The sequence below is a fragment of the Paroedura picta genome, chromosome 10 (assembly GCF_049243985.1).
Source record: "Paroedura picta isolate Pp20150507F chromosome 10, Ppicta_v3.0, whole genome shotgun sequence".
Lineage (NCBI taxonomy): Eukaryota > Metazoa > Chordata > Lepidosauria > Squamata > Gekkonidae > Paroedura > Paroedura picta.
The window spans coordinates 66,050,810-66,065,375 of NC_135378.1; positions in this window are offsets into that span (position 1 = coordinate 66,050,810).

Sequence of the window (14,566 nt, forward strand, 5' to 3'; positions counted from 1 at the left end):
GTGAGCTAAGAAAGAGTAAGTAATTTGTTTGTTGATTGCTCTAAGTGTTCTACTGAACGTTGTCTATCTGTACTGTATTGACTGTATTTAGAAAATACAAGGTAGTTGCATGTGAGGGAACGGGAAATCAAACCTGGCTTGCTAAATTAGAAGTCCACACTCCTAACCACTACACCAAGCTGGCTCTCAGATTGGATATGTGCACACAATTGTATTGGTAATTATTTGTATATTGGAATATACATTGTTCTTCTGTTTTCTCAGCCTTTTGGTTTTCACTGTCTTTCTTGATTGGGTACCCCCCCCCCCAGCAGTCAGGGAAACCATGCTGATTCTGGTTTAGAGAGTAAATGTATTCCAGCAGAACCTGCCTGTGCCTTATCTGAACATCTGCTCTGAAGAGAAATTTTCATCTGAGAACAGAGTCTTTATTATAAGCTGAAAGCAGATCTACACAGTGTCTGAAGAACTGGGAGAATATTTTGGCAGAATAAATTTAGGAAGTGAGGTGCTTCTCCCAATTCAGTCCAAAAGACAGGGAAGCATTCTTTTAGGGAGAGAAGGGGGGACTCATGCCAGTTAAAAAGGGGAAATCAGGTGTGAGGATTTCCATAGATTTGTGTAACAGAAAGCTTTCTTCAGATGCCTCAGAAGCCAGAAGGGTGTTGGTACTGGTGCCTGACTTCTAGAAACTAGGGGAGTTCAGATCTGTCCCTGTTCCCCCCCCCCCCTTTAACACATTTCATGGGCAAGGTCAGTTCTGTCATGGGAAAGATGGTAAAGAAATATTCTCCCACCCAGAGTAAGCCAGGCCCAAGCCCCGGTAGAGCCATGGCCTGGTTGGCTCTTCTCCTTTTCTCCCTTCTTTGTGTGGTGGGGCCATTTTTCCTCCTCACTTTTTTTGCAAGTAGGATTGCTGAGAAATAATGGCTTCATGTTTTTTTGCTTCTGTTTAAAACTTTGGTTCATGCTCCAGACCTACAAATTCAGAGCAGGCCGGAAAGGCTTCTCTTTTTCAGTGGAACTGTGTGTTCTAGTTACTTGGTTTTGATTTGTTACACCTGTGACCTTGGGTACTGGTAGGAGAAAGGCTCTATGACAGGGGTAGTCGACCTGTGGTCCTCCAGATGTTCATGAATTACAATTCTCATGAGCCCCTGCCAGCAAACGTTGGCAGGGGCCCATGGGAATTGTAGTCCATGAACATCTGGAGGACCACAGGTTGACTACCCCTGCTCTATGAGATAAGGTAACAAGCTCCAAATGTCTGCAATTAAAATGTTTTGAAAAAGAGGCCTCATCTTAGGCTCCTATGAGGTACTTGCTTAACTGAGCCCTGCATAACCACAAAGGATATAGTTGCACTCACTGACTGGTTGCAACAGAAATGGTTTGTAACAGAATGTTTGGTCAAGATACATGAGTGGCTACACACTTGATTTATCAACTAAAATCATGCCAATGTGGTTGCTTGGCATAAAGAAGGATAAGGAGGATGTTGGCCTTCAAGTGTTACTTATCATTTTACCTTGCATAGATGTAAATCCATTTGATCATAATAGAAATGAATTGGATGGATTTTCATGTCTTATTGTTAATATTATTTTGCAGTTCTGATAAAATCCTGGCAGTTCCCATAACCACTATGATCCAAAATTATATTAGAATGCATTTTCTACTTACCCAGACCATTTACACAGATAACAGATGGGTCTTAATGGGACTCTAGCAATGAAAGCATTGGGCAAATTCTTTTAAAAACAGATTATGTAGATCCAGTTCTTTTCCTTTCTTTATATTAGGTTCCTGCACAAATCTACAAACGTCACAAACTCTAAAGCATTTATCAGTATTGTGGAAGAATGTGTAGATTTCCTTAAACCTTTGTTAATGGAAAAAATTGAAGGTAACAATAAGAAGGAAGTAATAATATCCAATATAAAGCCAGCACAATATTGCTCTAAAGTAATGGGTTTAATGTGAATAAGCAGTTTTAGAATCTTTGATAGGGTTCATTTCCTTCATATCCAGGATGCTAATTTAGCTAAATATTACTCTGTGTTCTTATGCAATTGGGCCATTATATCCACAAAAAATGTGATTGTCATTTTAGGCCTAAAGTAGTTTTCCCAGTAAAGCTGGTAAATTTTATCATTCTATTTCCTCAAGTGTGATATATAAAAATATACAAAAAAAGTTCTCAAGACATGAATGAGGAACGATTGAAATTTAAAACATGAGTCTGGATCAGGAAGCACAACTGAGATTGAAACTATTAATTTGGATACCGCTATTACTATTCATACCGATATGGAATAAAATGCACTTGTAGCAAATGCTCCAGTTTTCCAATTCCAATCTACTTAAATAATAAAGGGATGGGAATGAAAGACAGGAACTTGCAGCAAAGTCTGAAAATATTTTTAAAATGGTATTTAGTGCTAGCTCAGTAAATTATATTTCTCCTACAGTAGTGATATCAAATGCTACTGACAGATTTAATAAAATCATAAGGACTGATCCACCTCAGTCTAATTGCTGGTGGAAGTTGTTCACCAGAGTTACAAGGGCAGTCTTGGTCCTGAAACCAGGTCTGAAGCTGAATTGAAAGGGGTCAATTGTGGAGGTTTCATCCAGGAAAATCCGAAGCTGTTCAGTCACTGCTCTCAGTTACCTTTCCCAGAAATGGTAAATTTGACAATGGGTAGTAATTGGCTAGGACCATTCTGTCTAGAGATGAATTCTTAAGAAGGGGCCTAACAACAGCTGCCTTCATAGGCCTAGGGATACACCTCTGAAAGAGAGAGACTAATTAATTGTATCATCTCTTGGTTAACTTTCACTAGCCACGAAGGGCAAGGATCCAAGTAGCAAGTTGTAGGCTTCACAGCCATGAGGATCCTGTCAACATCCTGCAAGGAAAGCAAGCCGAGGTGGTCCAAAATAGGAACAGATAGAACCAATGTAGCCTCCAATATGCTACTCGCCCTCAAACTGGTAACATGGTGGTGGCAGAATTGGGAGATTCTATGTGCAAAAATTGTCACAGAATACCAAATATCAGTTTGGAACTCTTATCTTCAGGAAAGTCAGATTCTTAACTAGTAGTTGAGCTGGATATGAACTAGCAGACACGATGGAAGAAGAAAAGTAAGCCTCATTTGCTGCCTTCACTGATACCTCATAAGCTTTCAGCTATGCTCCGAAACAGAGCTGCTCCCACCCAGGCTGAGCTGGTCTGTTGACTGACAGGAAGGCATCTGAAGGTCTCTCTCTTTTTTCCCATTTCCATTTGTGAATTTTATCTCCAAGATACAAGAAGCAAGGAAGGGCTGGTCAGGATGTCCCTAGATACCGTCCTGGGATCTTAGCCTTATAGAGTTGTTAATTTCACCATAATATATTGTTGTAAGTCTGACCTTTGTTACATAAATGCATCTTTTCACTATGTTTTTGTATAATATGTTATTCAGTGGATAATTAGGGACTTCACAAATGAAGATACTTGTCAATTACTGTCCCCCCTGTTTTGGAATGTAATACTCTGCACCATATGAGTACTCTTTACCTCCTGTGGAACTGGTACAGAAACAATCTGGAATCAGATTTCTGTTTTGAATTAAGAGACAGACAAATATGTGCGTCAAATGAAGTGAAAGCACCCATGTGTTAAAATAGTGATCCTGTGGAATGGTTACAAAACTCCAGGTAGTTAAAGATAAACGGTCATTCACACAATACAAACAGTGCAACTTCTATGAAGGAAGACCTGATGCTTTGTCATCCAGCATTTTTTTTTGGGGGGGGAGGGAATGGACCATTTGTGGAGTGTGCCCAACCTACCTAACTGATTATATTCCTCAAAGAGCGCTTTTCTCTGCTAATGTGAACAGGCTGGATATCCCTGTCCCGAAAGATGTATGCTTGGCCTCCACAAGGGCCAGGGTCTTCTCAGTCCTGGCCCCAGCCTGATGGAATGAGCTCCTGGAGGAGCTGCAGGCCCTGCAGGAACTGCCACAGTTCCAAAGCACCTGCAAGATGGAGCTTTCCTGCCAGGTGTTTGGTTGGGGCCAATGCATCTATTGAACATCATCAGTCGGGGCCCTTATTGAACTCCTCTCCCATCCTGATCTGGTTAGTGAGTAGACTGACTGAAAGCACTTGGTGGGCCCCAGGGAAGTGCCCGCGGGGGAGAGGTGAAGTTCCCTTCCCTAGGGCCCGGCAAGCGCTCTTGCCACAGTGAGAGTGCTTGCTGGGCCCCAGGGATGTGGCTGCACTGCCGCCGGCCCATGGGGGCCTGGGAGGGGGGCCCTTTCAAAGCCTGTTTTTATGAACAAGCTTTGCAGCTAGTAAAAATTAATTCAGAAAGGCCTATGAAATGTACTATTAGGTAAGATCAAGTTATGAGGATTGAAGAAGGGGGTCTAGGGAACTGAAAGCCCAAGGGGGAAATAAGAAGCCAGCCTCCATGTATTGATTTGAAATAGCGGGCAAAATCTTTTGATGCCAGATTTCCAGCAATATTTTAAATCAATCAGTCAAACGGAGCTAGAGCTAAGATCAGTGGATCATTTTGCTCAGCCACATGCCTATATTTGTGCTCACAACAAGGTGCTGTATGTATCTATAGCTGTAGTTCTCTCTTCTTTGAAGCATGTATTTTTTAGGTTTGTGTTGAAGGCCTATGGGGCAGTTCTGTTTCTGAAAGACTGATTGCTTTAAATTTCATGTATCTTAAATGTTGTTGTTCTTTCCCAATGAAAACTCCAAGTCATAATTTGATTTAAAAAAAACAGGAGAATTTAATGAAAGCTCTTTTGGATTTTGGAGTTTTTAAAATACATAAACCAGTTTATATGGATATTCTGTATTTCTTAAAGTTGTTAAAATGGTATTATAATGAATCAGTCCTTTGTTTAATATTTTATTCTGCAAATTGACTATAAGTGCAACATTATTTTCCAAATGCATCAATTATTTAACAATATTTTCCAGCAGAGGTCTGCAAGCCAAAATGCTATTTGCCTTCATCTGGCTAAATTATGTGACTCTACTTTTGGAAAGCATAACAGTTGAATCTTATTTTAGTCTTGGTGCTCCAATGATTCACCCAGTCTTTCCTTTTAAAGCTTTGCTTGTGGCGCTTTCAAACATGACTTCACAAAAGCCTTTAAAATTGTGTGTTTGTAACTGAAACATTGATCAACAGCTTTGCCTCTCTTGATACAGCCCAAGACTTCATTTGCCTTTCTTTACCGCTGCATCACACCATCTGCTCATATTTAGTTTGCAGTCCACAAGAACTCCCAAGATCTCATTCACATACACTGCTACTCAGAAGTGTATCTCCCATCCAGTATGCACGCTTCTAATTTTTGTGATCTAGATGTGGAACACTGCACTTATTGAATTGCATCTTGTTGTCATTTGCCCATTTTTCCTGCATGTTCAGATCTCTTTGACCTCTTTCTGTCTTCTGGGGTGTTTGCTAACGAGTCCGTCCTCCCCCTCATGGATAAAAATGTTGAAAAGTAACAGACCCAGTACCGAACCCTGTGATACCCCACGGCTCACCTCCTTTCAATCTTATGCAATGCCATTGGCAACTATTCTTTGGATGTGTTTGTCTAACCAGTTCCCTATTCACCTCACCATCAGAAAATCCAGTCTGCAGTTCTTTAGTTTACCCATCACAAGATCCTGGGGTACCTTGTCAAAAGCCTTACTGAAATCCAGGTATATAAATAAAAAAAAATGAATAATGCAATTATGTTTGGTTTTAATGCCATAACAGCTCACTAAATGAACATAATCATGAATAGATGTTTTAACAGATCCTTTGTGTTCTAAAGCAACAAATCTCATAGTACAACCCTTGTAAGTCTATTGTATGAGTTTCCCTCCATTGCATATGTTTTATTTATTGATCTATCACATGACATATGTGTGTGTAGTACATCCAGGAGATTCTAGGATTGTCTGGCAGCCAGGCAACAGACATTTGGAGGTGGTTTGCAGTTACTTGCCTCCACATCATGACCCCTAGTGTTCACTGAAGATCTCTCATCCAAATACTAACCAGGGTCAATCCTGCTTAGCTTTTGAGATCTGATGAAATCAGGCTTGCCTGGGCTGTCTGGGTCAGGGCTACTGTATTTTTATTTATTTGTTATGTTTTGAGACCACCCTTCCCTATGAGCGGGCTCAGGGTGGTGTGCAACATATACATACAATAAAGCAATATTAAAACATAATAAAGTATTTTGAATTCTGCATTTCACCATTTCTGCTCCCACTATTGGCTTGCTGGTCATTCTGTCCTGATACCATAGTGGGATGATCAAGTGCAATGAGGAATCTGGAGTAGGAAAGGGCATGACGTTAGACCTTGGTGCAGTCTGCGTGGAGCTTTTATTCCAATCCCAGGTAGATTCAGTCCCTGCCATCTCCACTGAATGTGATTTCCATTTTAATTTTGTCCGATTTAAATTTTCCCTCTGCAACAAGCATGTTTGATCCAGAGTGACCCTACCTTTATTCTACAGTATCTCAGAGTGCTTTTAACCCTCAATATTTGAAAAATGAGACTGAGAAAGCATGAGGAACTCTGGCTGCTTCGAATTTGATGCAGACTCCGTGGTAGAGAAGCCCTGATTGGCCAGGGCTGACGCTGTGGTAGAGAAGCGCTGATTGGCCAAGGCTGTAAGCTTTTTTAAAAAGGGGAAGCCCTAATTTTTGTTGGTAGAGATTTGCCTCATGGTTTCCCCCCTCCTCTACTGTCTCCAATCCTCCCACCCCCCTCGTTCAAGAAAACCAAGAAAGAGGCTCCTGCTGCTCTTGGCTCCCTCCTCTCCTTCTGAGCCTCCCTAAGCACGTGCAGGACATTTTTCTGTTTCAATGGGGGGGGGGGAGAGGAAGACCCAAGCTCAAATCGATCTGGATTCAGCAGGATCCATAATGTAATTTCAGCCCTTGTAGAAAGGGGTCATTTTACAGTCCCTGTGGAACTTTGCTAGTTCCATCAGGGCATGGGTCTCTACTCTTAACTTATTCCACCTGGTGGGAACCAAGTCTGAAAATGCCCTAGCTCTGGTTGAGGCCAGTTGGATTTCTCTGGGGGCAGGGATCAGCAAGTTGGTATTTGCTGAGCATAAAGCTTTCTGAGGTACATGTGGGAGAGAGGGTCCCATAGATATACAGGGCCAGAACTCCACTGTGAGAAAATGTTCTCTTTGTCAGCTATCTCTACATTGTACATCATTTCATAAATTGACGGTTTAATGATATCTTTGTTGTTCTAAGGGAATGGAAGCATAAAGCAATGTTAGACCAAGGAAGAAAATATTGTTTCTTGTAATGCAGGAATTGCACCTTCAATGAATAGCAATTGGACTTTTAAATAATTTTGTATGAATGGGGACAATTCAGTACAATAGGCCTCTTTGGTGACTGAAACAGTAAAGCAAATTCTTTTGTTGCAACTTTTCATTCACAGGGTTCCTGCAGGATCTCAAGTCATTGCTCAGCTGTATCATCTCAGCCTTGTGTATATACAGAGTAACACATTAAAGTTTGCCCTCTCAACAGAAAGGCTCTTGCTTGACACAGCTACAGCTTTTTGTGAAATGTAAATAAAACTGAATTGTTGATAAAGATTCAGCTTTGTCTTCTATCAGACTGCATCCTGGGTGAGAGCACAATGCACAGAACAGTGGGGGAAGGAAAAATCAGAAGTTTCTTCTATACCATCAGAAACTAAAATTGGTATGCACTTCCCAGGGTAAGAGATCTCCTGCCCTCAGTGGGCCTTGCCTGTTGGCACTCCAGTGGCCACTGGGAGAAAAAAATGCTGTCAGTATTACCCATCCTTACAGCCCACCCTTACTTGCCTACCTGCATGGCACTGTTTTCAGTGTTGGTGTCTCGATATATGCCCTTGTTCTCTGCATATTTTGCCATGTAGGTATTGGTTTCAAGACCATTCTTAGATGATCTCTGTTTTTTTAAAAAAATGGATCATTAAGTATCAGTCAAATAAAAGCTAGTGAGATTTACTATCCCTCCCGTAGAAATATAGCTGTTTTTTCCCCTTTGAGGGCTGATCCTGTACATGGAAGCGATTTCAAAGGATTTTGCAAGAAAATGATAATAATCTATTTCATCTTTATATAACGTTCTAAAGGGGAAGGGGGAAACATGCTAAGTTGTTTTCAGAGGTTCTCCAAAGGTTAACCTGATAAATCTAAAGTTATTACCATAAATAAACCATACCAAAGCCAGCCACAGAAACAGATGGGGCTTCTGGATGGACCTGAAACACTTCCAAATATTAATTCATTCCAAACATTGTGCCTGGATCTTTGTATTTGCATGGATTTCTGGGCCCAATATAACATCAGTTAGACAAAAAAGATTTCACCTTTTCTCCTCCTGGCTCAGACCTCACCAGAGGCCTGTTGGGGGAGAGTGCAGGGGGCACCCAATGGCAAAGGGGGAGGGGCCAGGAACAGAAAACAAAAAAAACCCAAATAAAGCCCCACCATTTCTCTAGCCTCTGTGGCTGCATTGATAGACCTGAGAAAGCAGAAAGGCAGTTTGTTCTAGAGAATCAGAGGTTTTGTGCAGTTGCAAATAACACCAACATGCACCTCTATTGATGCAAAAAAACCCTGCAAACCCCCCACACATCTTTGTAGCTCCTACAAGAGCAAGGTGAAGGCAGGTGGAGTTTCCTGACAACATCCATACCTGAAGCCAGTGCCTGGGTGAGGGGGAGGATAGGAAAGAGTGGGGTGCCTCGGCTCATGCTGGTAAAACTGTGTGTGTGTACATGTGCGTGCACATATTTATCTGTGTGCAACTGGTCCAGGCTGATGACTGAAGGTGCTGGGCATGGATAAAATTTCAGCCCCCCCCCTACTGCTCCTCCTTTCACCAGGTGCTCACTGACTGTTTATGCACTGGGAACTTCACTGCCCCAGCTCCCGTGCAGGGGCACAAATCGGGGATGGATGGGGCGCACCAGGCCAAATGCTCCCCCATGTGGGTGCAGGAAGAGGTGGGGCAACCTGCCACGACTAAAACTCCAGCCTGCAGCCCGGCATGAAACCTCCAGTGCATAAACGGTCGCTGTGTGGCTCAGGAAAGGCAGGAGTGAGCCAGGGAGAATTATCCTTCCTTGAAGGTCTCTTGGTCCCCTCAGCCTAATGGAAGAGAACAGCCTGGATCTCCTGGGGTGAGGGGAGCTGGAGAAAGGTGGGAAGAGTGCTGAGGCAGGGCTGTATCTTTCCCCACACTTTTTGTTGCCCATGAAAAGTCCCAACTTGGCTGTGGGGGAATCATGGCAATCATGACACCCTTGGCTCCACCACAGCTGACTTGTTCTGAGAGATCCTGTGGATGTGCTTAGCTCAATGGAAATATGATCTTAGTGCACATTGGTGGTTTAAGATAAGCATATTTGTTTGTTTATTTATTGGCTTATATCCCACCACTCTCAAGAGACTTGTGGCGGCTTACGATTATAAAATCTCATAGACCAGTAAAACCCCTATAACTCCCCTGTCAAACCCCACAAGATTGGCAGCCAAATACCCCCTACTTCCTGAGCAGACCAACCTAGGGGTAGGGTGCATAGATGTAAATGCCCAAGCTGAGGAGGGAACATGTTGCTCTTGACCCTTGTTCCAACCCAGGACCTGGCGGAAGAGCTCCATTTTGCAGGCCCTGCGGAACTGTGATAGGTCTGCCAGGGCCCTCAGCTCTACTGGGAGCTCATCTCCCCGGGTTGGGGCCAGGACTGAAAAAGTCTCGGTTGGGAATTATTAGGAAAGGTGCCCAGTATCACAATAGCCTTCTATAACCCTATGGTGTGTCAGCATTTAGAAAACAGTACAGTATACCCGGAGCTCCATTTCTAAAACAGTGTTGTAGAGTCGGAAAAGGTGCTGAAAAGTGACACAAAACAGATCAAGAGATTAGACGAATATTTTACTTGTGATAGAAGATGTTGAGGTTTTCTTTCAGTTTAGAAAACAGGATGACTAAAGGGACACATAAATAGAGGCATTTAAATTATTCATAGTGTAGAATGAGAGAAAGCTTTCTTCTCCCTCTTCCAGAACACTGCAATTTAGGGGCTTTCCATGCAGTGAAGTTAGAACCGGGGTGGGGGTGGGTGTAGGGATGTTACTTCAAGCAACAGAATTAATTTGCAGAATTAACTGCCACATGATATAACGATGGCCACGACTTTACAGTTCCTTAAGAAAATATTAGAACATTTTTTGGAGGACGGATCTATAAGTGGATACTAGCCTGAAGGACTAAATGGAACTTTCATGTCCAGGTACTTCTGAATGTCGGCTGCCAAGGGGGAGGAGCAAAAATATGGAGAGATTTGTCCTTGTTATGATCTTCTAGGGTAGCGGTCCCCAACCTTTTTCTGGTTGAGGACTGACTCTGGGGTTGAATGAAAGGTGCCGGCCTGGCAGCGCAAATGCGTGTTTTCGCCAGCAAGGGGTGCTAACGCGCATGCGCGCTTGTGGTGGCTGGCATGCCAGAGACCGCGCCTGCCTCTTCCCCCCACTCTCACAGAAGAAGCTTTGGCAGCCGCTTCGCTCGGAGCCTGTTGAGCTTCTTGCAGCGGGGGGAGAGGCAGGTGCGGTTGCTGGCGGCCCGGTACTGAGGCCTTTTCAGCCCGCTACCAGGCCGCTGACCGGGGGTTGGCGACCCCTTTTCTAGGGCATTTGGTTGATCATTCTGGGAAACAGTTCTGACCTAGAAGAAGAGTTAGTTTTTAAACTCCACGATTCACGTTCCAAAGGAGTCTTACAGCAACATCAAATCTAGCTAGAGGCTGCCATTCTTAACCACTATATCATGCTGATACGATTATGATTCTGGAAGTGCACACATCGTGATCCGATGTTGATCATAATTTGACACATGCCTCTCTAGAACAGGGTCCCCCCCCCCTCCATGTGGCTTTGATGAAAACCTCAAGACTTCTTTGACTTCCATTTTGAAGCATCACCCCTGTCTCTCTTGTGCACAGCGTAGTTTCAGGCTGTGATGGCTTGAATACCTGCTCACTGAGGTGACACTTGACTGTGCATTTCTGGATCTAGTCTACATCTTTGAATGAGGAAATAAAAGAAAGTATGAAAATGCTGGAATGTCAGAGCAGATTATTGGTGTAATTCAGTGTAATTTTCTAGATGCTCACCATATACCTTTAGGGCCAAAAGTAGCCAAACAAATGTACTCATTTTTCCTGGGCCTGCAGAGAAAGCATTCTTCTTCCTTGTGGTGGCTAATAAATGCTTACAGCAAACTGATAATTCGGAAATATAAATGTGTGAGGTGCTAGGGAGGATTTCCAAGCAGGTAGCTGTCTGCATCAGCACAAAGGACCTTTTCTGATCCTTCCAAAATCAGGTATTACTTTTCTTTTTTTTTGCATGTCTACAAGAAAAATCAGACAGGGAGTTAGGCAGTCACAGGTAGGGTTCCAAGATCTCCGGTGAAGGGGGGGGGGGGGTGGATAGGGAAAGGGACTGATGGAACGGCTAGCAAAATGGATTGCAAAATTAAAGCACACTGAAATAATGAACACATCAGTAATACTTGCAAATAAAAACCCAGCCTTTGGCTACATCTAAAGCAGCAATTAATCATGTTTATACCTTCCTGTGCAGTGTTTAATTGTGAAATATCTGGTTTTATGATATTGCACCTACAAGAATACAACATCTTTTAATGAAGAGTATTCCCCCCTCCCCCTTGAAATTGCTTACTCTGAACACACAATTACTCCCTAAATGCTTTTGGGTTTGTGTGGGTGTGCGTTTTGGGAAAAGATGTATTTAAAATTCTCTTCTGAAATGTAGCTCTGTCGCCAGCAGATGTCACTGTTTCTCCACACAAATAAATGTGGTTAACAAATCCTTTGCCTTCTTGCCTTGCATTTACACCCTTCCCTTTTAAAATTACCTAATCCCTTATAAAGTTAGCAATTGCCATTGCATGTTTTCATATACCCTGGGATTGCTAGAATAGCCTTGAATGTAGCCACGTAGCTGACGACAGAGCCACCATGGGAATGGCTTGTAAAACATTACCGAGTCATCAGTGAAGTGCTCATTAAATAAAACCATGAAAAATAGCTCTGAATGTCCTGCTAGGGGCATTTCTACTTGTAGTTGGTGTTCAGAAGAGAAATCTGCCTGTTCATATCTGCAGAAGAGCTGGGAGAGTTTTTTCTCTCTTTCTTTTTAAAATTTCAAAGCAGGAAACTTTTGCACATTTCAAATAATACTTTTGAATGAAAGTGCACAGAGGAACTTGAGAATGCTTACAGTGGTGGCGCTAATTAAGTCAGAGAGAAGAATTAAAAGTCTATTTTGTGAAGGGTGGTGTAATAAAAACTTTCTGAAAGGACAGGAGGATTTCTCTCCCAGCTGCCTTTTAGCTAACACAATTCTTAAGTTGATTCAGATGGGTAAGCGTGTCGGCCTGAAGCAGCAGAACAAAGTTTGAGTCCAGTGATGGCTTTAAAACCAACCAGGTTTTACTCTGGGGGTAAGCACTGGGTATCAGCTGTGCATTACCTTTTGCACAGGAAAGCTTATACCCAGAATAAAACTTGGTTGGTCTTAGAGGTGCCACTAGATTAGCTTGCAGTGGAGTTAAAACAGGTTTGTTGATGGTAGCCAGGTTGGATTCCACTTAGTTGAAAAGTTTAAGATGTGGCAGCCTGTAGTTCATATGGAAAGTGCAGTAGGATATGACAGCAAAATCATTGGTTTGATTCCATAGCACCTTCTTTTACAGTGCTCGAGGAATAAAAGAACAGTTCAGGGGGTATGACATCTAAGCATCATTAATCACATGGAACTCCAACCCTTGGGTTAGAGTATCAGAAGACAGGCACGATGTGATACACAAGGGCTCTTATGCATATGGCTTCAGAAACTTGAAACTGAGCTTGCATCTGCTACAGAAACTTGTGTCAGAAATGATTTACGTGTATTATGTTGTGCTTCCTCACCTCCAAGCTTCTGCTGCTGTCTGCTCCTCAGTTGTGATGTTTTTCAATTCTGGTGCATCATACTAGATGTCTGCTTGAATTGTTTAATGTTTAATGTTATTTATTTATTCGATTTCTATACCGCCCTTCCAAGCCTCTTGTGGTGCAGGGTGGTAAGGCAGCCGACATGCTGTCTGAAGCTCTGCCCATGAGGCTGGGAGTTCAATCCCAGCAGCCAGCTCAAGGTTAACTCAGCCTTCCATCCTTCCGAGGTCGGTAAAATGAATACCCAGCTTGCTGGGGGGTAAACGGTCATGACTGGGGAAGGCACTGGCAAACCACCCCGTATTGAGTCTGCCATGAAAACGCTAGAGGCCGTCACCCCAAGGGTCAGACATGACTCAGTGCTTGCACAGGGGACACCTTTACCTTTACCACCCTTCCATATGGCTCAGGGTGGTTTACATACAACATGGGGGGATGCTATGAAATGCTATGAGGTATCTTTTATTAAGATCAACTGAAATTACATAACACAGCATGCAAGATTTTGTATTCTCCAAAGACCTTGAAGAATGTGTTAGATGAAGGTACTAAATGGCTTTTGCTTTTGGTATTTCTGAAGTTTAATTTGAGCCTTATTGGCCCATTTCTCTCTGCAGGTGTTGTACATGATGTGGTTGGTTGAATCACAGCTGACTTTCTCTGAGGCCCAATCCGTGTACATTATGTGCATGCAGAGCTAAAGACAGCATGAATACCTGGCCTCTTGCGACACATTCTGGACTGGGGCACTGAGCAGCTCAGACATGGATGGGGTAGAGATCATATTCAAACATGTGAAATTGCCTTGTGATCCATCCCCCACATGCAGGGCCACCCTAGGCAGAGTCACACAGCAATCATGGACTTGTGTGGACTTAGAAGAGAACAACTTTCCTTAGGATTGCAGTGACAGTCATTCCATATAAGTTGTGATCCATTCAATTTGCCTGTGGGATTTGTTCAGGAATATTTCATTATTTGTAATACTACCGCAAGTTGTTTCACACCAATGCCTTTACATAGATTCATGAGCGATATTAAGGAATGTGAAGTGATGTTAGAAGGACAGAGGGCCAACTGCCAGCTCTGCATTAATATTATGTATCTAAATGGGGTGATAAAGACTTGTGTTTGTGTTTCATGTATCCCTGATTGCACTTTACAAGTATCAGGTTTGGAGACATAATTCAGCAACCTAAGAAACTCTGCTTTCATTTTTGAAAATCAGTTTTCTAGATCCCAGGAAATGATTTTTTGGGGGGAAAGGCAATACATTAAGTCATAAAATGTGAAAGGGCTGGGGGGAAGCTGTAGTAAATTTCTAGCAGTTTTATTGTCTTGGACAGCCCTTTGCCAGCAGAATAAAATCTGCAAAATAAGCCGCTACATGTCATATTATGTCACTAGGGGCCAAGTCTATTGCATTCAGGAATACAATGAGTGCTAGATTGGGGTGGGTTGGAAGAACTCTGCAGATGTCCTCTCTCCCCC